This window comes from Lonchura striata, unplaced genomic scaffold (genome assembly GCF_046129695.1).
Source record: "Lonchura striata isolate bLonStr1 unplaced genomic scaffold, bLonStr1.mat Scaffold_232, whole genome shotgun sequence".
NCBI lineage: Eukaryota > Metazoa > Chordata > Aves > Passeriformes > Estrildidae > Lonchura > Lonchura striata.
In genome coordinates, this window is record NW_027461141.1 from 67,069 (window position 1) to 91,951 (window position 24,883).

The 24,883-nt window shown below is 49.6% G+C and overlaps 2 long non-coding RNA genes across 2 annotated transcripts; both read left to right on the top strand.

Moving 5' to 3' along the window:
• The first annotated feature begins 4,783 nt into the window (after positions 1-4,783).
• LOC144248660 (uncharacterized) lies at positions 4,784-9,839 on the top strand. The gene is made up of 5 exons (XR_013341973.1): positions 4,784-4,843; positions 4,969-5,132; positions 6,743-6,913; positions 7,859-8,161; positions 8,595-9,839. It is a non-coding gene; the product is annotated as an uncharacterized LOC144248660 (long non-coding RNA).
• A 1,128-nt stretch (positions 9,840-10,967) lies between these two features.
• LOC144248661 (uncharacterized) lies at positions 10,968-11,807 on the top strand. The gene is made up of 2 exons (XR_013341974.1): positions 10,968-11,095; positions 11,517-11,807. It is a non-coding gene; the product is annotated as an uncharacterized LOC144248661 (long non-coding RNA).
• The last annotated feature ends 13,076 nt before the right edge of the window (positions 11,808-24,883 follow it).

A 24,883-nucleotide genomic window follows, 5' to 3' on the forward strand; every position in this document is an offset into this window, starting at 1 on the left:
AGATGTTTCGGGGCATTTGCTACCGAGGACGTTCCGCAGGGGACGGCGCCCGTTCTTTTTTGCCGCCGGCCCCGCCCGCGGCCCCGAGGCGAGCGGCGGCCCCCGGCGGTGGCGTGCGGCAGTGCTGCCGCCTTGTGGACAGAAAGGGGTACTGCAGCCCCCCAGCCAGCGCCCTGCAAAACCCGCCGAGACGGGGCGGGAGGGGCGAGGGGAGGGAGCGAGCGGCGAGCGGGGCGGTGTCTGTGAGTGAGGGGAGGGCTGGAGGCGGCTCCGCGGCGCCGGGGATGGCGGCGGCGCGAGCGGCTTCCTGTCCCTCTCCGGCCGACGTCCGTAACAAAACGCTTTGTGTCTTTCTGTCCCTCTCCAGACGCCGTCCGTACCATAACTATTTTGATACTTTCTGCCCCTGTACGGCCGCCGTCCGTACCATAACGAATTTGATACTTTTTGTCGCTGTACGGCCGCCTCCCGTACGAGAACGCAGTTTAGACTTTTTGTTCCTATACGGCCGCCGTCCGTACCACAACGCATTTGATACTTTCTGTCCCTGTACGGCCGCCGTCCGTACGAGAACGCAGTTTAGGATTTTTGTCCATATACGGCCGCCGTCCGTACCACAACGCATTTGATACTTTCTGTCCCTGTACGGCCGCCGTCCGTACCATAACGATTTTGATACTTTCTGTCCCTGTACGGCCGCCGTCCGTACGAGAACGTAGTTTAGGATTTTTGTCCCTATGCGGCCGCCGTCTGTACCACAACGCATTTGATATGCGATCTATGTGGTCCATTTCAGCCCCTTCTACATCCCCTCTCCCGCTTTCTTTCGTCCCTCCATATCGCCTCCATCTCCCTCCCTCTCTTTACATCCTTTCCCCTCTCTTCATCCTTATTCCTCCTGCCCATTCTTCCCTTCTCTCCACAATTTTCCCCCTTCCATCCATCCTCCTCAATCTATTCATTCACACACACAGACCCATTCCATTTCCCCGAGGAACACGACCGCCCCAGCCTAGGACCCTCTAGGGAACGAGGCTCAGGGAGGCCCCCGCCCCGATCCAGTCGTTTTTCCCTAACCAGGAGTATCCCTGCAGAGCCGACAGCACCTGCTGCTGGAAGCGGGATCTGAGCGCAGAGGAGTTTGTCCCTCGCGTACAAACCACGCTTGCTCAGAGCAGTTTCACGCAGCTGCAAGATGCTGTGTGCAGCCCTCTCCCATAAGCCAGCATCTGGCTAAATGAGGTTAATGCAGGCACCTAGTTTTCGGGCTGTTAGCAGCACTAACACCCAAACTAGATTGGATCGCCCTCTTCCTCTCAATGGAGGCATTATATTGCCTTGCAACGTTTCCCAGTGGGGCTGGTATTGCTCACTCAAGTAAGCACAACTTGGCAGATTTCCCTTCCCTGGCAAAGAAATCTCAGGAGGGCTGAGCTGACCTCAAGATTCGCTTTCCTAGTTGGGGACAGACCCTTCCGTCCTGGAGCAGGACGGTTGTTTGCAGCAAGTCCAGAGTCCTGCAGACCAGCAGGCTGGGTATGGGGAGAAGTAGTGCATTGTTCCTGCCCAGTGCTCAAGTAGGGGTATGAAGCTGTCAGTTCTTGCTTTGACATTTTGAATCCCCCAGGAACCATGACAATTGGTAACACCATCCAGAGAAACGTAATTTTAAATGCTGTTGCGTTTTTGCAAAGGGCCTAATAACTAGCATCATCCTGCTGGCAGGTGCTCTATAGTACAGGCAAAGCTCTTGACCCTTCAAAGTGGTCTCATTGTGACTGATGGAGTGCAGGGTGCCTTGCACTGTAGTGCACAGACCTCTCAAGAGAGAAAGCAGTGATGGAAATGGGAATTATTTCCATAGACTTGAGTGTCTCCCAATGAGGCTGAATCCAGGAATGCTGGATTTTGATTCTCTAGAGGACCCTGGTTGTATCACTACAGCTCTAAGCATGCATTGCAATGCTGTATGGTTTTGGAGATGGATAAATTCACAGCAGCAGCTCTTTAATTAGTATTCTGACAGACATAAAGGCCTATATAGTCCCTCATGTGTCTGGTCTGTGCCCTGGTGCAGGGAACAAAATGCATTTCCCTCATCCACCTATGACCAGCTGCCATGCAACCTTCTCCAATCATGTATTGGTCCCTGGTTTTATTCTTGCCACCTGCAGCCTCGATGTTTGTGTCAAGCAACATAAATAAGATGTCAATGGAAAGCAGCATGTGAAATAGCTTTGAGAATACAAATTTAAGATCTTACAAATGCTGGGGAAAAGTTTATGGGACACAATGGAAAAAGAATGCACAATTTTAAAAAATCAAGCACACTAAGAGTGATTTGCAAACAAATTCCTTGAATATGTTTTCCAGGAGAATAACTTTTCGGTTAAGCAGCTGCAAAAAACTAAACAGTAGGAAAAGAGGCAGCAGGAAGGCACGAAACATGTTTTCACAGAAGAATTGTGAATGTTGGCTGCAGAATTTGGGGGAATTTCCTAATAAACTCAAAAACATAGTCTGGACTGCAAAGTTTTCTCATATCTAGATACATAATGGAAGAATGGTTAAATATGTTACTATCCAAACAAAGCCATTGTAAAAGAGCTTTTGCAAATAGATGAGATGGTCTTGTAATTAATGTACTGTTTCTACAATGCCCTTCACACAAAATCTTTTTTTGGTCTGCTGTAGAACAAAGAACCATGATACTTCACATGTTTTGGGCCAAACAATTGATTTGTGAAAAATTACACTTTTTCTGTGCAAGTAGCTGAACAGTCCAGCGGAACCCTATACTTAATGACAAGGAGACAACTCCCGCTCCTGACATCATGACATTAGCTCAAAACCTGGCTAAGGGGCAGACATTGCGTGAGATTAATTTTGTGATCTAGCTCTGTAGAGGCTGAGTGCTTCTTACAAGTTTCTGACTGTGTGTATTCAAATCTGCTTCCTAATGTGAAGGGCCTGGTGCCAGGGTACCTCCAGGAGCTGATGACTCCTTTCTTTCATCAGATCTGATTGTTTTGAACTTTGAACTGATTTGTGGTGGTTAAAAATGTAACCAATGCACTGCTACAAGATATTATATTCTTCACCAAGGAATGTGTTTTTCTGCAGTTCAGACGAATTTTGGGCTCCGAGAACTGCTGCATGGGCAATTAGACTACAATTTGGATTCAACACGCAAAACCCCCGAAAATCTGTGCAGAGTGAGCAGTGAGGAAGGTGAGGGTAGTTGTCCCTATTACTATATGTCTTTTTTTTCTCATATCCAGTTTTGTTAACAGATATAAGACATAGCAAAACATCTTTTTCTTTATCAAGAAATTCTTGATAAAGAAAATTCTTGACCCCCAAAATTCTCTTCGGGACCCCAAACCCCCCCCCCCCAGGAGCCCCAAAATTCCCATCAGGGTCCCCGAAATTCTTTCTGGGACCCCCCAAAAACTTCGTGAGACCTCAAAATTCCCTTCAGGACCCCAAACCCACCCCCAGGACCCTCAAAATTCTGGTCGGGACCCACAAAATTCCTCCCAAAACCCCCCTGAGACCATCAAAATTCCCTTTGGGACCCCAAAACCCCTCCCAGAACGCCCAAACTTCCATTTGGGAACCCAAAAACCCCCGCTGGGACCCCCAAAATTCCTATCAGGGTCCCTGAAATTCCTCCTGGGACCCCCCAAAACCCCCTGAGACCCCCAAAATTCTACTTCAGGACCCAAACCCTCCCCAGGACCCACAAAATTCTCTTTGGGACCCCAAAATTCCTCCCAAAAACCTCTTGAGATACCCAAAATTCTCCCCAGGACTCCAAAACCCCCCCTGGGACGCCCAAAATTCCCTTCTGGACCCCCAAAACCCCACTGGGGTTAGGGGTTAGGGTTAGGGTTAGGGTGTGACTTAAAATGACATTTATCACACTACTTAGAAAAATTGACAGCATGACTTTCTAACATTACACATACAATATTTATTATAACATTTGCAAAAAACCAATCACAGAATAAGCATTTTTCACAGTGGGGAAAATGGGAAAAATACGGGGGAAAGGGGAAGAAAATGTGGGAAAAAAGCGAGGGAAAATGTATGAAAAAGAGAGGAAAAATATGGGGGGGGGAAATGAGGAAAAATGTGGGAAAAGGGAAAAATGTGGGGGGAAAAGCGGTGAAAAGTGGGAAAAAACCCAAGGAAACATCTTTTCCTCCTCCGAGTAATTTCTTCCCCATTATGGAGCTTTTTTCCTATTTTCCCCCCGTTTTTCCTCTTTTCCGGCTCTTATTCCCCTTTTTTCCCCTCCTTTTCCCCACTCTAAATCCTATTTCCCCCTCCACCTTTTCCACATCCCCCTTTCCCTCCCCAAATCCCAGCAGCCGCACCCCAGACCTTTAATTTAAAATTAAACTTTATAAATCCGTGATCGCCCCCCCCTCCCCGCGCTCCCAGCCCCACTTCCCCCCTTTCCCGGCCTTCACCGCCCAAATTCCCACCCCGCTGCCTTCCCCATCCCCATTCCCCCTCCCAAACCCCATTTCTCCCCTCACAATGCTCGTTTTTCCCAGGAAATTCCCTCTTTTCTCTGGAAATTCCCGCTTTTCCCGCGCCCCCCCCCATCGCCTCACATGGCGGCCGCTTCTCCTCCGACCCAGCAAAAGAGCGCTACGGGGCTTCCCGGCCGCTTATATACCGGGACGCCTCCGTTTACGTAACGCATGCGCAGTTTCACTGTACGGCACCGAACACGCTTCCACCCTCGGTGCGTGTGTGGCGCATGCGCTGTGGCGATGTTACGGCGCAGCCGCCATGTTGGTTACGGGAATCCGCCTCAAAGGCCGCCGGGGTTGGTTTTAAGGGGCTAAAAATGCGCCTTTTTATATAACGGGTGTAACTGTACATGCGTGCTTAGAATAAACTGAAACTTATTAACATTATAAAATAGGCTTGTCTCCCGTCATTTTTCCACAGAAATGGTGATCTCGATGTGATGGGCGCCACGTTGGGGTGAGGAAAAAGAGTTCAGGTCCTGAATTGAAATAGAGTGCACCGTGCCCCAGGTGACTGCAGAGGCAAGCCTGGCCGATACGTGCTGCCGACGACCTCGGAGGGCTGCAACAGCGCTGACAATATAGGTATGGAGAGGCAAGCAGCATATGATTTATTTACTGCATTCTTGCAGAAAAGGCAGATTAAAAACATTGATTTACATAAAGATCTGCCAAGGTTATTAACATATAGGTATGCTAAGGGGTTCTTTATAAATCCTCATACAGTACATAAGTTGTCTAAGTGGCATAAGTTTAAAGATAAACTATAGTAAGACATTTTAGATGATGATAAGACAGCCAAAAAGCTAAAAAAGTTGTAAAAGGTAGTTCACAATGAGTTATTACAACATCAGGCAGAAAAAAAAGCTGCTGCACAAGCAACTTCTACACTAGAGAAGAATGAAAGTTATAGCAGAAAAAATTAATTACCTAGTATTTCCATGCCACCTGCTGTGTCTACAGTGGAGTTACCTCCATTGCGACCCGTGCCTGAGGACACGGAAACAGAGTCGCGTTGTGAGCCCACGGCTCCTCCAGCCCCCCCAAACAGAGATCACTGGTTTGTCACAGTTTGTCTGTCAGTAAATCAACCCCTAAGGCAAAGTCTGACTTAACAAAGGCTCTGGCCAGAGAGCAAAAAGAAGTTTAGGCAATTCTAACAAAAGAAAAACTAAACAAAGAAAATAAGCAAACTTTAGAACTAGCAGCAGAACTAGCTTATCCTATAATTTTTCAGCAGCAAGCGAGCAAAAGGTTAACAGCTCAAATTACACCGTTAGATTAAAAATTGTTGTCACAGTTGCAAGCTACAGTGAGTCAGTTTAGAGTAACTAATAAACCAACTAAGCAAATATTAAATTATATTTAGAGTACTAATATATTGCTACCAAAAAATTATAAAAGTCTTGCTAAACTTATTTTGTCACCGCATCAGAAACTTTTATTTAGTGCACACTAGCAAGCAGAAGCTAATAAAGCTGTAGCTATGCAAAAGCAGCCTAAAGATCCTCTTCACAAAGTAACTATAGATAAATTGATAAGCTTAAGACCATATTTTCTCACTAAGGCACAAACCTTAAAACCTAAAAAATGTCAAAAGGCAATGCAACTAACTCAACGAGCTATAGATCAAGTAAAGGACCCAAGAAGTTTACCAGCATATATAAAAATTAAGCAAAAAAAAACAAACCAACTTTTAAAGCATTTATTAATAAAGCAACAACAGCAATAAAAAAAACTAGAGTGCCTAAGTTTATACGTAAATCATTATTAAAGCATTATGCTTTACAAAAATGTAATACTTCTACAAGAAGTATATTAAATACATTAAAAACTAATTAAACTATAAAAAATACACTAAGAAAGATAACTAGTTACCAACAAAGCAACAAACATTTTTAGTTAAAACTATTAAAGTACTAAAGGAAAAGTTACAAAAGCAAGCAAAAGCATCACAAACACAAGTGTTAACTGCTCTTACACGCCTCCAAACATCAGTAACAACCCAAGAAAGTCCTCACGGCAGCCGTATAAAATGTTTCCATTCTGGTGGAGTTTTTTGTTTGTTTTGTTTGTTTTGTGTTTTTTTGGGGAATTAAAAAGATACCTTGTGTTCCTGGAATGTTGCATTCTACCTCTGTTGTTTTCCCAGTTAGTCTGGATCCTCTGCTTACATTTTTTCCTTCACTTATTAGATGTCGTGGATATGCTGGCTGTTCTGATGGAGAGCAGTGATGGCTTAGATGAAGAAATCGGGTTCCTTTTAAATGAAGATGTGATTATCCAAACATTTCCTTTCAGTGCTGTTGTCCCTGCTGCATTAGGAGCCAGGAATATACTGTTGCTTCAGTCTGAAAATGGAACAGGTACAGGTTTTTTTTATGTTTTATGTGTAATTTCTAGCAGTGGAGTGAAAGTGGCATCATTTCTACCCTCTTGCAATAATTTTTTACCATTTATCATTTTTTACCTTGAGGCACTTTATTATCTTCCCTGCAAGCAGAAGGAGGTGCAGATTCACGGTGTTTTGTGCTCAAGAGGGGCATTGAAGCTCTGTAGGTACTTCTGCCCTTTTTCCCTGACCCTAAAGAGAAGGGACACTGTGCCTGCATGGACAGTCTTGGTCTGGAAGTAGTTGGCTTCAGTAACACAGTGTTTTAAGGGCAGAGGAGAGGAGAGGTGGTTCCCATACCTGTAGGCAGCTCTTCCCGAGATCAGGGAGAGGGGACTGCATTCTTAAGTAGGAAATGGATGCATTTCCCAAAGAAAACTTCAGAAATTAAGCTCCAGGGGCAAATACGTGAGGTTCTACCACCTCCTTGAGGACAGCATTAAAATCACAGGGGCATCAGCAGGGCTTGGAGCAGGACTGGCCAACCCCAGAGCACCTCACGAAGCCCTCTGTGTGTATGTGGCAGTCGAGTAGCACCTGGGGGGTACTGAAAGTCCCAGTTCTGACAGAAAATTCTGTTTAATTTGTACACGTTGGCTGGGTATGCCCCCCCAGTACAGCCAGGGTCTTCTCTGAGGCGGTGCCTGGCAGGGTCTCTCCCTGTTAAGGGCCGGGCGTGTTTTTGGCACAACACAGTGAAGGTGGATTATTTGCTTCAGCAAGAGCTGATGATGTCTGGAGGGTTTTTCAGGTACCTCAGCGGCCAGAAGCACGTGTCTAGGTCACTAGGAACACTTTTTGATCTCGTTCAGTTCTTTTCTGCATGAGGCTCTGTGGGCTGCTGGCAAGGCCCAAAGTAAGGAAGGTTGCCCCAGTGTCCGTGCTCATGTCAATAGTTTAATTTATTTGGCTTTTCTAGGAGCAGACGTCGTGGAGGACCTTGGTGCTGTTTTCACTGGCCTCCTGCACTCTCCGAGAGAACCCCTTGCTCCCTGCGTGACGTTCCAGCTCTGTGACAAAGGTCCCGAGTCCCTGAAAGCTGCTAAGTATCCTCAGCTCTACCAGTTTAACCGATACTATAGACTCTGGATGCCCAAGCAGTCCCAGGAGCCTGTGGTATGGAATCCCTGAAGTCACTGAATTCTTGAGCCAGTATTCCTGTAAAATCCTCGTAGTCGACAGAGGTTACATTTCCATCAGAAACAGCGTTTTTATTGAGGAGGTAATTCTGCATCTCTTGTTGGTCGTGCTGGGGACACACGTTTGCTCCAGGGCTTTTCTCTGATGGCACAAGAGGTCTCTGTGGTGTTTGGGAGGCGATGCCAGGGCTCAGGACTCATACAGAGACTCCTCAGCAGGCACAGCAAAGCCTGGTGTGCGCTGTGGCCTCTGTTTACAGCACCCGGAGTTCCCCCGGGTGGGTGGAGGATCACAGGCCCCATGGCTGGGTTTGTTGAGTTTTTCTCAGCTCAGCAGTGTGAACACTCCAGATGCCCCTGGGGACACTGCTGGGCAGCTCTGTTCTAGCAGGACTGCACGCCTGTGCTCCCAGAGCTTCAGTTCAGAGCTCATCTCAAAACAAAGGTGGCTGAAGAGATTTTTGTTTCATACTCATCACTGTTTTTCTCTTATGCTTTTTGTTTGGCTTTAAACAGTTTGAAAACCACAAGGAGGTAAGCCAAGAGCCTCCTGTGGCACCGGATTCTGTATTTGCCACTTTGCTGAAGGGAGCCTGGGAGAGAGGAAGCAGTACCTTCCTGGAAGATGGTGTTCAGACAAAGTGGAGAGACTTGGCTTCCTGGCTCCCCCCACCTGAGCAGCTTTTGCTGGGAGTAAAGCACGTGCTGCTGTACCCGAAATCCACAGTGGAGAACTTCAGCAGATAATACTGTAGTTATGCTTGTTTTACTTTGTGGCACAAGTTACAAATGACTTGGCTGCTAAAACTTAGGTTCCAGTTCTTTTTCCTCGACTCAGCTCCAAGGGTACGCAGCACCGTACAAAACTGCACCTAATTTGTAAACAAACGTCATTTGTTCTGATTATTGAAGCCGGGCTTTATTCAGTTGAATCCCGAGTGTGTGCTGCGCCCAGGTCCTTTGTACAAATAGGGTATGGAGGGTGGGGGAACCAGAACTGCACATTCCTTGTGATATGTATGGGATTTTGGGGGGGTTAAATAAAAAGGAGATGCAAAATGAGGGAATTGCTTTTAGATGTAACTATTCTTGTCCTAAAGGAGCAAGTGTGTGTGTTTTTAAAAAGCCGCAAGCCTTTTAGGGGCTGCAATTTGTGTGCAGTGGAATGAGGTGCCCTGAGGAAATGTGTGAGCCGGAGGGAGCCGAGCTGTGGGAATGGGCGAATGGAGGCGGGTACGGGCGAGAATAGCCGAGCGTGGCCGAAAGCAGCCGAAAGGGCCCGAGGAGGCGAGCGGAGCCGAGCTTTGCCGAGTTCAGCCGAGGCGAGCCGAGCTTTGCCGAAGAGGCGAATCGAGGCGAATGCGGCCGGAAATAGCCGAGCGTGGCCGAAAGTAGCCGAAGCTGGCCGAGGAGCCGAGTCCAGCCGAACGGAGCCGAGCTCTGCCGAGCGCAGCATCCCGGGCAGGGCGGGGCTGAGCCGGGGCGGAGCCGGGGCGCCGGGAGGATCCCCTCCTGTCCCTCTCTCTACCGCTCCATCCTCCTGCCCGTGTTCAGTTACCTCTCTTTCCCCCGTTTCCGTGTCCCCCCCAAACCCGGCTCCTTCCTATCCTGTCCCTGCCCCGCTACTCCGTTCCATTCCCCCTCTCTCCCTCCTCTGTGCCCCGTCCCTCTTCCCTCCCCTGCCGGCCTTTAAATCCGAATTATAAATCCGAATGTGAATATAAATATGAAAAATACAAAAATAAAATACATTGAAATGCAGTTTAAAAGAAAAGGTTTTTTCTTTTGGTTCTTGTTGGGTTAGAGGCAGGGTTTTTTTTTTTTTTGTTGGCGTTCTTTTCCGCGCGAGATGTTTCGGGGCATTTGCTACCGAGGACGTTCCGCAGGGGACGGCGCCCGTTCTTTTTTGCCGCCTGCCCCGCCCGCGGCCCCGAGGCGAGCGGCGGCCCCCGGCGGTGGCGTGCGGCAGTGCTGCCGCCTTGTGGACAGAAAGGGGTACTGCAGCCCCCCAGCCAGCGCCCTGCAAAACCCGCCGAGACGGGGCGGGAGGGGCGAGGGGAGGGAGCGAGCGGCGAGCGGGGCGGTGTCTGTGAGTGAGGGGAGGGCTGGAGGCGGCTCCGCGGCGCCGGGGATGGCGGCGGCGCGAGCGGCTTCCTGTCCCTCTCCGGCCGACGTCCGTAACAAAACGCTTTGTGTCTTTCTGTCCCTCTCCAGACGCCGTCCGTACCATAACTATTTTGATACTTTCTGCCCCTGTACGGCCGCCGTCCGTACCATAACGAATTTGATACTTTTTGTCGCTGTACGGCCGCCTCCCGTACGAGAACGCAGTTTAGACTTTTTGTTCCTATACGGCCGCCGTCCGTACCACAACGCATTTGATACTTTCTGTCCCTGTACGGCCGCCGTCCGTACGAGAACGCAGTTTAGGATTTTTGTCCCTACGCGGCCGCCGTCCGTACGAGAACGCAGTTTAGTCTTTTTGTTCCTATACGGCCGCCGTCCGTACCACAACGCATTTGATACTTTCTGTCCCTGTACGGCCGCCGTCCGTACCATAACGCATTTGAGGATTTTTTTCCATATTCGGCCGCCGTCCGTACCACAACGCAATTTATTATTTTGTTCCTATACGGCCGCCGTCCGTACCACAACGCATTTTAGGATTTTTGTGCCTAACCGGCCGCCCTCCGTACGAGAACGCAGTTTAAGCTTTTTGTTCCTATACGGCCGCCGTCCGTACCACAACGCATTTTATACTTTCTGTCCCTCTACTGCCGCCGTCCGTACCACAACGCATTTGAGGATTTCTGTTCCTGCGCGGCCGCCGTCCGTACGAGAACGTATTTCTAGCTTTTTGTCCATCGGCGGCTACCTGCCGTACGAGAACGCATTTGGGCATTTTCGTCCCTGTCCGGCCACCGTGCGTACCACAACGCATTTTAGGATTTCTCTCCCTCTCTAGACGCCGTCCGTCCGAGAACGCAGTTGAGGCTTTTTATCCCTCGGAGGCCGCCGTCCGTACCGGAACGCTTTCTGCATTTCTGTCTCGCGCCGGCCGTCGTCCTCCACGCGTCGCGAGCCCGGCGCCGCCGTGATGGCGGAGGGTGGTGGGACCGGGCCCGGGCTCGCCCTGGAGGCGCTGGCACCGTTGGGACACCGGGGGAGGGCCGGGGACAACGGGGGAGGGCGGGCGGGAGCATCCGGAGTGGACCCGGTAACGGCACCGGGACCGGGAATGGGATTATTGGAGGGGGGGGGCAGGGATAGACACGGAAAGGCCCCGGAGACCCCGGGACTCCCGGGACGCCTCAGGACTGTGAGAAACTGCATTGACTTGTTTGTTCATCAAAAGTATGAAATTAGGATAAAAGAGGGGGAAGTCGGGACATGGAATTTGCAGGCTTGACTGGTAACCACAAACAAAGATTGTGAAAGATTTTGCAGGACTGGCTGGAACTGATAACCGCAGTGGAAACCCATTGTTGCTGAAAACTGATAAACCGCAGTGGAAGAAGACACACCACCCCACTTGTGAAATCCATTGTTTTTGGGACTGATAACCACGGTGGAACGAGACTCACCACCCCCACTCATGCAAGATAAAAAGGGACTGAAGAGAAGGAAAGGTTGTCAGCTTTTGGCGGAGCCAGGCTCCCAGCTGAACCCAGCGCTGTTTTGCTTGCTATCGCTTGCTGTAATTAATAAAATTATTAATTGATCTTAAAAGGCTGAATCAAATTATTCGCTTCAACTTATAACAGGACCCTCCCGGGAACCCCGCAAAAATAACCAGGAGCCCCCCGGTCCCGCAGGGCGAAGGCGCTGGCGCTGACCGGGAATCGGGGAGTGGAAGCGTCCATGGACTGGTGAGAGGGGGACCCCAAAAACACCCCCGGGACCCCCAAAACAACCCAGCGGAATCCCCGAAAAACAGCTCTGGTACCACCAAAGAAACCCAGCGGGATCCCCGAAAAACAGCCCTGGGAATCCAAAAATTCCCTTCAGGAGCCCCAAAAATCCCCCTGGGACCCCCAAAATTCCATATAGAACCACAGAACCCCCCCGGGATCCCCAAAAACCTCCTGAGACCCCCAAAATTCCCTTCAGGACACCAAAACCCCCACAAGACCCCCAAAATTCCCATCAGGGTTCACAAATATTCCTCCTGGGACGCCCAAAAGCCCCCTGAGACCCCCAGAATTCTTTTCAGGAACACAAGACCCCACCCAGGACCCCCAAAATTTTACTCGGGACCCCCAAAATTCCTCCCAAAAACCTCCTGAGATTCCCTAAAATTCTCCCCAGGACTCCAAAACCCCCCCTGGGACGCCCACAATTCCCTTCAGGACCCCGAAGTTTTTCCTGGGATCCCCCAAAAACTCCAGAGACCAAAAAATTCCCTTTGGGACCCTCAAAACCCCACCTGGGACCCCCAAAATTCCCTTCGGGACTCCAAAAGCCCCCCTGGGACCCCCAAAATTCCCATCATGGTCCCCAAAATTCCTCCTGGGACCCCCCCAAAAACTCCCTGAGACCCAAAAATTCCCTTCAGGACCCCAAACCCTCCCCAGGACCCACAAAATTCCACTCGGGACCCACAAAATTCCTCCCGAAAACCCCCTGAGACCCCCAAAATACTCCCCAGGACTCCAAAACTCCCCCTGGGACGCCCAAAATTCCCTTCAGGACCCCAAAACCCCCCCTGGGACTCCCAAAATTCCCATCAGGGTCCCCGAAATTCCTCCAGGTACCCCCAAAAACCCCCTGAGACCCCTAAAATCCACTTGAGGACCCCAAACCCCCCCAGGACCCACAAAATTCTACTTGGGACGCCCAAAATTCCTCCCCAAGACCCCCTGAGACCCCCAAAATTCTCTCCAGGACATCACAAGGCCCCCTGGGACACCCAAAAACCTCTCCAGGACCGCAAAATCCCCCCTGGGACTTCCAAAATTCCCTTTGGGACCCCAAAACCCCCACTGGGACCCCCAAATTTCCCTTCAGGACCCCAAAATTCCTACTGGAACCCCCCAAAAACTCCCAGAAACCCCCAAAATTCCCTTCAGAACCCCAAACCCTCCCCAGGACCCACAAAATTCCACTCGGGACCCACAAAATTCCACCCAAAAACCCCCTGAGATACCCAAAATTCTCCCCAGGACTCCAAAACCCCCCCTGGGACGCCCAAAATTCCCTTTGGGACTCCAAAACCCCCGCTGGGACCCCCAAAATTCCTATCAGGGTCCCTGAAATTCCTCCTGGGACCCCCCAAAACCCCCTGAGACCCCCAAAATTCTACTTCAGGACCCAAACCCTCCCCAGGACCCACAAAATTCTCTTTGGGACCCCAAAATTCCTCCCAAAAACCTCTTGAGATACCCAAAATTCTCCCCAGGACTCCAAAACCCCCCCTGGGACGCCCAAAATTCCCTTCAGGACCCCCAAAACCCCACTGGGACCCCCAAAATTCTATTCGTCACCCCAAAACACCTTCTGGGACCTCCAAATTTCTCTTTAGGACCCCTGAAATTCCTCCTGGGACCCCCCACAAACTCCCAGAGGTCCCCAAAATTCCCGTCAGAACCCCAAACCCTCCCCAGGACACACAAAATTCCACTCGGGACCCCCAAAATTCCTCCCAAAAAACCCCCGAGACCCCTAAAATTCTCCCCAGGACACCACAAGCCCCCCTGGGACACCCCAAATTCCCATCAGGGTCCCTGAAATTCCTCCTGGGAGACCCAAAACCCCACTGAGACCCCCAAAATTCTCTTCGGGACCCCAAACCCCCCCTCCAGGAGCCCCAAAATTCCCATCAGGGTCCCCGAAATTCTTTCTGGGACCCCCCAAAAACTTCGTGAGACCTCAAAATTCCCTTCAGGACCCCAAACCCACCCCCAGGACCCTCAAAATTCTGGTCGGGACCCACAAAATTCCTCCCAAAACCCCCCTGAGACCATCAAAATTCCCTTTGGGACCCCAAAACCCCTCCCAGAACGCCCAAACTTCCATTTGGGAACCCAAAAACCCCCGCTGGGACCCCCAAAATTCCTATCAGGGTCCCTGAAATTCCTCCTGGGACCCCCCAAAACCCCCTGAGACCCCCAAAATTCTACTTCAGGACCCAAACCTTCCCCAGGACCCACAAAATTCTCTTTGGGACCCCAAAATTCCTCCCAAAAACCTCTTGAGATACCCAAAATTCTCCCCAGGACTCCAAAACCCCCCCTGGGACGCCCAAAATTCCCTTCAGGACCCCCAAAACCCCACTGGGGTTAGGGGTTAGGGTTAGGGGTTAGGGTGTGACTTAAAATGACATTTATCACACTACTTAGAAAAATTGACAGCATGACTTTCTAACATTACACATACAATATTTATTATAACATTTGCAAAAAACCAATCACAGAATAAGCATTTTTCACAGTGGGGAAAATGGGAAAAATACGGGGGAAAGGGGAAGAAAAAGTGGGAAAAAAGCGAGGGAAAATGTATGAAAAAGAGAGGAAAAATATGGGGGGGGAAATGAGGAAAAATGTGGGAAAAATGTGGGGGGAAAAGCGGTGAAAAGTGGGAAAAAACCCAAGGAAACATCTTTTCCTCCTCCGAGTAATTTCTTCCCCATTATGGAGCTTTTTTCCTATTTTCCCCCCGTTTTTCCTCTTTTCCGGCTCTTATTCCCCTTTTTTCCCTCCTTTTCCCCACTCTAAATCCTATTTCCCCCTCCACCTTTTCCACATCCCCCTTTCCCTCCCCAAATCCCAGCAGCCGCACCCCAGACCTTTAATTTAAAATTAAACTTTATAAATCCGTGATCGCCCCCCCCTCCCCGCGCTCCCAGCCCCACTTCCCCCCTTTCCCGGCCTTCACCGCCCAAATTCCCACCCCGCTGCCTTCCCCATCCCCATTCCCCCTCCCAAACCCCATTTCTCCCCTCACAATGCTCGTTTTTCCCAGGAAATTCCCTCTTTTCTCTGGAAATTCCCGCTTTTCCCGCGCCCCCCCCCATCGCCTCACATGGCGGCCGCTTCTCCTCCGACCCAGCAAAAGAGCGCTACGGGGCTTCCCGGCCGCTTATATACCGGGACGCCTCCGTTTACGTAACGCATGCGCAGTTTCACTGTACGGCACCGAACACGCTTCCACCCTCGGTGCGTGTGTGGCGCATGCGCCGTGGCGATGTTACGGCGCAGCCGCCATGTTGGTTACGGGAATCCGCCTCAAAGGCCGCCGGGGTTGGTTTTAAGGGGCTAAAAATGCGCGCGGAGGTGACAAAGAGGGGACAAAAAGGGGGAAATGAGGGGACAAAAAGAGACACGCAGGCCTGGAGGGACACGCGGAGGGGAAATGGCCACTTACGCGTGGACGAAGAAGGGGAGAGCACTCATTGGACGAGGGCGAGGCACACTGACAAATCACAGCTCGCAGTGCGCGTGACGTCAGGGGTTTCTAGGCAGATTTACGGGGGACCACCTTTTCGGCTATTTAGGGGACCCCAAAAGTCCCAAGTCCCCCCAAGTCCCCTCCGCACCCCAAATCCCCCAAAATTCGTCCCAAAAATCCCACTAAAAAAAAATCCTCCCAAAAATCCACCCCAAAGTCCCTAAAAAATGCCCTAAAAATCAACCAAAAATCGCCCCAAACCTCCCCAAATCCCATAAAAATAAAATTACTTCCCAAGAATTTTCCGAATCTCCCAAAGAATCCATCCCAAATTCCTGAAATCTCAATTAAAAATCCCCCAAAATTAAAAAAAATTCTCAGGACAGACTAAAAACACCCCCAAAATCCCAAATAATCCCTAAAATCCCCTAAACCTGCCCGAATGTTAAAAAAAAAAAAAAAAAAAAAATCTGAAAAATCCCCTCCCCAGAAATCCCCAAATTTTCCCAAAAATTCGCAAAAAAACCCCAAACAAACAAAAAAACAAAATTACCAAAGAACCCACAATATTATTTATATAGTTTATAGAAACGGCTTTTTTATTGTTTTTATTTGGTTAGACGGAGGACTTTAGTGGAAAAAGTATGAATATACATTTTATTTTGATATCATTCTAAATACGGAAATATAAATTCAGTGTATACATATATATATAAAAATATAAAATAGAAATAAAAATAGTATTAGGCAGAGATAGACTATGAATAACACCATACATCAATCTACATTTAAAATGTAAATTTGACTATAAATGCGAAAAATAGAAATAAATTTAAACGGAGTTTAAATAAAGATTTTTTTTTAAGATTTTTACTTGGATAGAGGCAGGGTTTTATTTTAAGCAATATAAACCTTTTAGAACTCTAAATCTAACTATAGAAATATGTAAGCAATCTATTAAGATATGTATAAAAATATAAAATATAAAAAAATATAATAAATGGAATAAATGTAAGGAATTATGAAAATACAATTATATATCAATATACATTATAAATCCGAATGTGAATATAAATGTGAAAAATGTAAAAATAAACTCTATTGAAATGCAGTTTAAGAGGAAAGGTTTTTTCTTTCGGTTCCTATCGGGTCCGAGGCAGGTTTTTTGTTCCGTTCTTTCCCGCGCGGATCTTTGGGGCATTCGCTGCTGACGGCGCAGTGCTGCCGCCGTGTGGGCAGAGAGCGGCACTGCAGCCCGCCGCCCGCGGCCGCCATCTTGGGAGTGGCGTGGCGCGGACTCGCTTGACCTTCTCGAGAGGGCGCGAAAACGAGGACGTTGAAATTCGAGGACCCGTGTCTGTTTTTTACACCGCCTGAATTGCCCGCACCGCCGGCTCCCCCCGACGGGATTTTCCGCGGCGGTTACGATGCCGTGAACACGGGCTGTGGGGTCAGGAGCGCCGCGAGCGTGCGGGTTTTTGGTGGGAGCCGACAGGCATCGGCAAAAAACGCCTGTCACCATCAAGGTCCCCACGGACCGCCATCTTGTCGCGGACTCACTTGACAAGTGCTGCCACCTTGTGGACACAGGGCGGTACTGCAGCCCCGCAGCCAGCGCGACCCCAAAACCACCGGGACGGCCCCGGGACCCCCAAAATTCCCTTACGGACCCCAAAAACCCCCCTGGGACCCACAAAATTCCCTTCGGGACCCAGAACACCCCCCTGGGACCCTCAAAATTCCCTTCAGAACCCCGAAAACCCCCGTGGGACACCCAAAATTCCCATCAGGGTCCCCAAAATTCCTCCTGGGAAGCCCCCAAAACTCTTTGAGACCCCAAAATTCCCTTCAAGACGCCAAAATTCCTCATGGGACCCCCCAAAACCCCCTGAGACCCCCAAAATTCCCATCAGGGTCACCAAAATTATTTCTGGGACCCCCAAAAACTTCGTGAGACCCCCAAAATTCTTTTCAGGACCCCAAAACCTCCCCCAGGACCCTAAAAATTCTACTCGGGACCTCCAAAATTCCCCCCAAAAACCCCCGGAGACCCTCAAAATTCTCCCCAGGACTCCAAACCTCTCCCTGGAATGCCTAAAATTCCATTTGGGACCCCAAAACCCCCCTGGGAGCCCCAGAATTCCCTTCAGGACCCGGAAATTCCTCCTGGGACCCCCAAAAACCCCCTGGGATGCCCAAAATTCCCTTCAATACCCCAAACCCCCCCTAAGATCCACAAAATTCTACCCGGGACCCCCAAAATTCCTCCCAAAAACCCCCTGAGACCCCCAAAATCCTCTGCAGGACTACAAAACTCCCCCTAGGACCCCCAAAATTCCCATCAGGGACCCCAAAAGTCCTCATGGGACCCTCCAAAAACTCCCAGAGACCCCCAACATTCTCTTCAGAAACCCAACTCCCCCCTGGGACTCCCAAAATTCTACACGGGACCCCCAAAATTCCTCCCAAAAACCCCCTGGGACACCCAAAATTATCCCCAGGACTCCAAAACCCCCCTGGGACCCAAAACAAACCTATCAGGGTCCCCGAAATTCTTCCTGGGACCCCCAAAAACCCCCTGAGACCCCTAAAATTCCCTTCAGGACCCCAACCCACCCCCGTGGGATCCCTAAAATTCTACCCGGGACCCCCAAAATTCCTCCCAAAAACCCCCTGGGAGGCCCAAAATTTCCTTTCAGGACCCCAAAACTTCCCTTGTGCCTCCCAAAATTCCCATTGGGACCCCAAAACCCCCCCTGGGACCCCCAAAATTCCCTTCAGAACCCCAAACCCTCCCCAGAACCCACAAAATTCTACTCGGGACCCCCAAAATTCCTCCCAAAAAAACCCTGAGACCCTGAAAATTCCCCCCCCAGGACTCCAACCCCCCCCCGGGACTCCCAAAATTCCCTTTGCAACCCCAAAACCCCCCCTGGGACCCACAATATTATACCCGGGACTCCCAAAATTCCTCCCAAAAACCCCCTGGGACGCTCAAAATTCCCTTCGGGACCCCAAAACCCCCCCCGGGACCACCAAAATTCCCTTCAGGACCCCAAAATTCCTCCTGGGACCCCCCAAATACTTCCAGAGACCCCCAAAATTCCCTTCAGAACCCCAAACCCTCCCCAGGACCCACAAAATTCTACTCGGGACCCCCAAAATTCCTCCCAAAAAAACCCTGAGACCCTCAAAATTCTCCCCAGGACTCCAAAACCCCCCCTGGGACCCCTCAAAATTCCCATCAGGGTCCCTGAAATTCCTCCTGGGACCCCCCAAAACTCCTTGACACCCCAAAATTCCCTTCAGGACCCCGAAAGTCCTCATGGGACCCCCCAAAACCCCCTGAGACCCCCAAAATTCCCATCAGGGTCCCCGAAATTCCTCCTGGGACCCCCCAAAAACTTTGTGAGACCCCAAAATTCCCTTCAGAACCCCAAATGCACCCCCAGGACCCTCAAAATTCCACCCAGGACTCCAAAACCCCCCCTGGAACCCCCAAAATTCCCTTCGGGACTCCAAAACCCGCCCTGGGACCCCTAAAAATTCCCATCAGAGTCCCCGAAATTCCTCCTGGGACCCCCCAAAACTCCTTGAGACCCCCAAAGTTTCCTTCAGGACCCCAAACCCACCCCCAGAACCCCCAAAATTCTACTCAGGACCCCCGAAATTCCTCCCAAAAAAACCCTGAGACCATCAAAATTCTCCCCAGGACTCCAAAACCCCCCCTGGGACTCCCAAAATTCCCTTCGGGACACCAAAACCCTCCTGGGACCCCCAAAATTCCCATCGGGGTCCCCAAAATTCCTCTTGGGACCCCCCAAAAACTCCCAGAGACCCCAAAATTCACTTCAGGACCATAAAACCTCCCCAGGACCCCCAAAATTCTACCCGGGACCCCCAAAATTCTCCCCAGGACTCCAAAACTCCCCCTGGGACGCCCACAATTCCCTTCAGGACCCCGAAGTTTTTCCTGGGACCCCCCAAAAACTCCAGAGACCAAAAAATTCCCTTTGGGACCCTCAAAACCCCGCCTGGGACCCCCAAAATTCCCTTCGGGACTCCAAAAGCCCCCCTGGGACCCCCAAAATTCCCATCATGGTCCCCAAAATTCCTCCTGGGACCCCCCCAAAAACTCCCTGAGACCCAAAAATTCCCTTCAGGACCCCAAACCCTCCCCAGGACCCACAAAATTCCACTCGGGACCCCCAAAATTCCTCCCAAAAACCCCCTGAGACCCCCAAAATTCTCCCCAGGACTCCAAAACTCCCCCTGGGACGCCCAAAATTCCCTTCAGGACCCCAAAACCCCCCCTGGGACTCCCAAAATTCCCATCAGGGTCCCCGAAATTCCTCCAGGTACCCCCAAAAACCCCCTGAGACCCCTAAAATCCACTTGAGGACCCCAAACCCCCCCAGGACCCACAAAATTCTACTTGGGACGCCCAAAATTCCTCCCCAAGACCCCCTAAGACCCCCAAAATTCTCTCCAGGACATCACAAGGCCCCCTGGGACACCCAAAAACCTCTCCAGGACCGCAAAATCCCCCCTGGGACTTCCAAAATTCCCTTTGGGACCCCAAAACCCTCCCTGGGACCCCCAAATTTCCCTTCAGGACCCCAAAATTCCTACTGGAACCCCCCAAAAACTCCCAGAAACCCCCAAAATTCCCTTCAGAACCCCAAACCCTCCCCAGGACCCACAAAATTCCACTCGGGACCCACAAAATTCCACCCAAAAACCCCCTGAGATACCCAAAATTCTCCCCAGGACTCCAAAACCCCCCCTGGGACGCCCAAAATTCCCTTTGGGACTCCAAAACCCCCGCTGGGACCCCCAAAATTCCTATCAGGGTCCCTGAAATTCCTCCTGGGACCCCCCAAAACCCCCTGAGACCCCCAAAATTCTACTTCAGGACCCAAACCCTCCCCAGGACCCACAAAATTCTCTTTGGGACCCCAAAATTCCTCCCAAAAACCTCTTGAGATACCCAAAATTCTCCCCAGGACTCCAAAACCCCCCTGGGACGCCCAAAATTCCCTTCAGGACCCCCAAAACCCCACTGGGACCCCCAAAATTCTATTCGTCACCCCAAAACACCTTCTGGGACCTCCAAATTTCTCTTTAGGACCCCTGAAATTCCTCCTGGGACCCCCCACAAACTCCCAGAGGTCCCCAAAATTCCCGTCAGAACCCCAAACCCTCCCCAGGACACACAAAATTCCACTCGGGACCCCCAAAATTCCTCCCAAAAAACCCCCGAGACCCCTAAAATTCTCCCCAGGACACCACAAGCCCCCTGGGACACCCCAAATTCCCATCAGGGTCCCTGAAATTCCTCCTGGGAGACCCAAAACCCCACTGAGACCCCCAAAATTCTCTTCGGGACCCCAAACCCCCCCCCCCAGGAGCCCCAAAATTCCCATCAGGGTCCCCGAAATTCTTTCTGGGACCCCCCAAAAACTTCGTGAGACCTCAAAATTCCCTTCAGGACCCCAAACCCACCCCCAGGACCCTCAAAATTCTGGTCGGGACCCACAAAATTCCTCCCAAAACCCCCCTGAGACCATCAAAATTCCCTTTGGGACCCCAAAACCCCTCCCGGAACGCCCAAACTTCCATTTGGGAACCCAAAAACCCCCGCTGGGACCCCCAAAATTCCTATCAGGGTCCCTGAAATTCCTCCTGGGACCCCCCAAAACCCCCTGAGACCCCCAAAATTCTACTTCAGGACCCAAACCCTCCCCAGGACCCACAAAATTCTCTTTGGGACCCCAAAATTCCTCCCAAAAACCTCTTGAGATACCCAAAATTCTCCCCAGGACTCCAAAACCCCCCCTGGGACGCCCAAAATTCCCTTCAGGACCCCCAAAACCCCACTGGGGTTAGGGGTTAGGGTTAGGGGTTAGGGGTTAGGGTGTGACTTAAAATGACATTTATCACACTACTTAGAAAAATTGACAGCATGACTTTCTAACATTACACATACAATATTTATTATAACATTTGCAAAAAACCAATCACAGAATAAGCATTTTTCACAGTGGGGAAAATGGGAAAAATACGGGGGAAAGGGGAAGAAAAAGTGGGAAAAAAGCGAGGGAAAATGTATGAAAAAGAGAGGAAAAATATGGGGGGGGAAATGAGGAAAAATGTGGGAAAAGGGAAAAATGTGGGGGGAAAAGCGGTGAAAAGTGGGAAAAAACCCAAGGAAACATCTTTTCCTCCTCCGAGTAATTTCTTCCCCATTATGGAGCTTTTTTCCTATTTTCCCCCCGTTTTTCCTCTTTTCCGGCTCTTATTCCCCTTTTTTCCCTCCTTTTCCCCACTCTAAATCCTATTTCCCCCTCCACCTTTTCCACATCCCCCTTTCCCTCCCCAAATCCCAGCAGCCGCACCCCAGACCTTTAATTTAAAATTAAACTTTATAAATCCGTGATCGCCCCCCCCTCCCCGCGCTCCCAGCCCCACTTCCCCCCTTTCCCGGCCTTCACCGCCCAAATTCCCACCCCGCTGCCTTCCCCATCCCCATTCCCCCTCCCAAACCCCATTTCTCCCCTCACAATGCTCGTTTTTCCCAGGAAATTCCCTCTTTTCTCTGGAAATTCCCGCTTTTCCCGCGCCCCCCCCCATCGCCTCACATGGCGGCCGCTTCTCCTCCGACCCAGCAAAAGAGCGCTACGGGGCTTCCCGGCCGCTTATATACCGGGACGCCTCCGTTTACGTAACGCATGCGCAGTTTCACTGTACGGCTCCGAACACGCTTCCACCCTCGGTGCGTGTGTGGCGCATGCGCCGTGGCGATGTTACGGCGCAGCCGCCATGTTGGTTACGGGAATCCGCCTCAAAGGCCGCCGGGGTTGGTTTTAAGGGGCTAAAAATGCGCGCGGAGGTGACAAAGAGGGGACAAAAAGGGGGAAATGAGGGGAAAAAAAGAGACACGCAGGCCTGGAGGGACACGCGGAGGGGAAATGGCCTCATTGGACGAGGGCGAGGCACACTGACAAATCACAGCTCGCAGTGCGCGTGACGTCAGGGGTTTCTAGGCAGATTTACGGGGGACCACCTTTTCGGCTATTTAGGGGACCCCAAAAGTCCCAAGTCCCCCCAAGTCCCCTCCGCACCCCAAATCCCCCAAAATTCGTCCCAAAAATCCCACTAAAAAAAAATCCTCCCAAAAATCCACCCCAAAGTCCCTAAAAAATGCCCTAAAAATCAACCAAAAATCGCCCCAAACCTCCCCAAATCCCATAAAAATAAAATTACTTCCCAAGAATTTTCCGAATCTCCCAAAGAATCCATCCCAAATTCCTGAAATCTCAATTAAAAATCCCCCAAAATTAAAAAAAATTCTCAGGACAGACTAAAAACACCCCCAAAATCCCAAATAATCCCTAAAATCCCCTAAACCTGCCCGAATGTTAAAAAAAAAAAAAAAAAAAAAAATCTGAAAAATCCCCTCCCCAGAAATCCCCAAATTTTCCCAAAAATTCGCAAAAAACCCCCAAACAAACAAAAAAACAAAATTACCAAAAAACCCACAATATTATTTATATAGTTTATAGAAACGGCTTTTTTATTGTTTTTACTTGGTTAGACGGAGGACTTTAGTGGAAAAAGTATGAATATACATTTTATTTTGATATCATTCTAAATACGGAAATATAAATTCAGTGTATACATATATATATAAAAATATAAAATAGAAATAAAAATAGTATTAGGCAGAGATAGACTATGAATAACACCATACATCAATCTACATTTAAAATGTAAATTTGACTATAAATGCGAAAAATAGAAATAAATTTAAACGGAGTTTAAATAAAGATTTTTTTTTAAGATTTTTACTTGGATAGAGGCAGGGTTTTATTTTAAGCAATATAAACCTTTTAGAACTCTAAATCTAACTATAGAAATATGTAAGCAATCTATTAAGATATGTATAAAAATATAAAATATAATAAAATATAATAAATGGAATAAATGTAAGGAATTATGAAAATACAATTATATATCAATATACATTATAAATCCGAATGTGAATATAAATGTGAAAAATGTAAAAATAAACACTATTGAAATGCAGAAATTCCCTTTGGGACGCCAAAACCCCCCCTGGGACCCCCAAATTTCCCTTCAGGACCCCAAAATTCCTACTGGAACCCCCCAAAAACTCCCAGAAACCCCCAAAATTCCCTTCAGAACCCCAAACCCTCCCCAGGACCCACAAAATTCCACTCGGGACCCACAAAATTCCACCCAAAAACCCCCTGAGATACCCAAAATTCTCCCCAGGACTCCAAAACCCCCCCTGGGACGCCCAAAATTCCCTTCAGGACCCCCAAAACCCCACTGGGACCCCCAAAATTCTATTCGTCACCCCAAAACACCTTCTGGGACCTCCAAATTTCTCTTTAGGACCCCTGAAATTCCTCCTGGGACCCCCCACAAACTCCCAGAGGTCCCCAAAATTCCCGTCAGAACCCCAAACCCTCCCCAGGACACACAAAATTCCACTCGGGACCCCCAAAATTCCTCCCAAAAAACCCCCGAGACCCCTAAAATTCTCCCCAGGACACCACAAGCCCCCCTGGGACACCCCAAATTCCCATCAGGGTCCCTGAAATTCCTCCTGGGAGACCCAAAACCCCACTGAGACCCCCAAAATTCTCTTCGGGACCCCAAACCCCCCCCCCAGGAGCCCCAAAATTCCCATCAGGGTCCCCGAAATTCTTTCTGGGACCCCCCAAAAACTTCGTGAGACCTCAAAATTCCCTTCAGGACCCCAAACCCACCCCCAGGACCCTCAAAATTCTGGTCGGGACCCACAAAATTCCTCCCAAAACCCCCCTGAGACCATCAAAATTCCCTTTGGGACCCCAAAACCCCTCCCGGAACGCCCAAACTTCCATTTGGGAACCCAAAAACCCCCGCTGGGACCCCCAAAATTCCTATCAGGGTCCCTGAAATTCCTCCTGGGACCCCCCAAAACCCCCTGAGACCCCCAAAATTCTACTTCAGGACCCAAACCCTCCCCAGGACCCACAAAATTCTCTTTGGGACCCCAAAATTCCTCCCAAAAACCTCTTGAGATACCCAAAATTCTCCCCAGGACTCCAAAACCCCCCCTGGGACGCCCAAAATTCCCTTCAGGACCCCCAAAACCCCACTGGGGTTAGGGGTTAGGGTGTGACTTAAAATGACATTTATCACACTACTTAGAAAAATTGACAGCATGACTTTCTAACATTACACATACAATATTTATTATAACATTTGCAAAAAACCAATCACAGAATAAGCATTTTTCACAGTGGGGAAAATGGGAAAAATACGGGGGAAAGGGGAAGAAAAAGTGGGAAAAAAGCGAGGGAAAATGTATGAAAAAGAGAGGAAAAATATGGGGGGGGAAATGA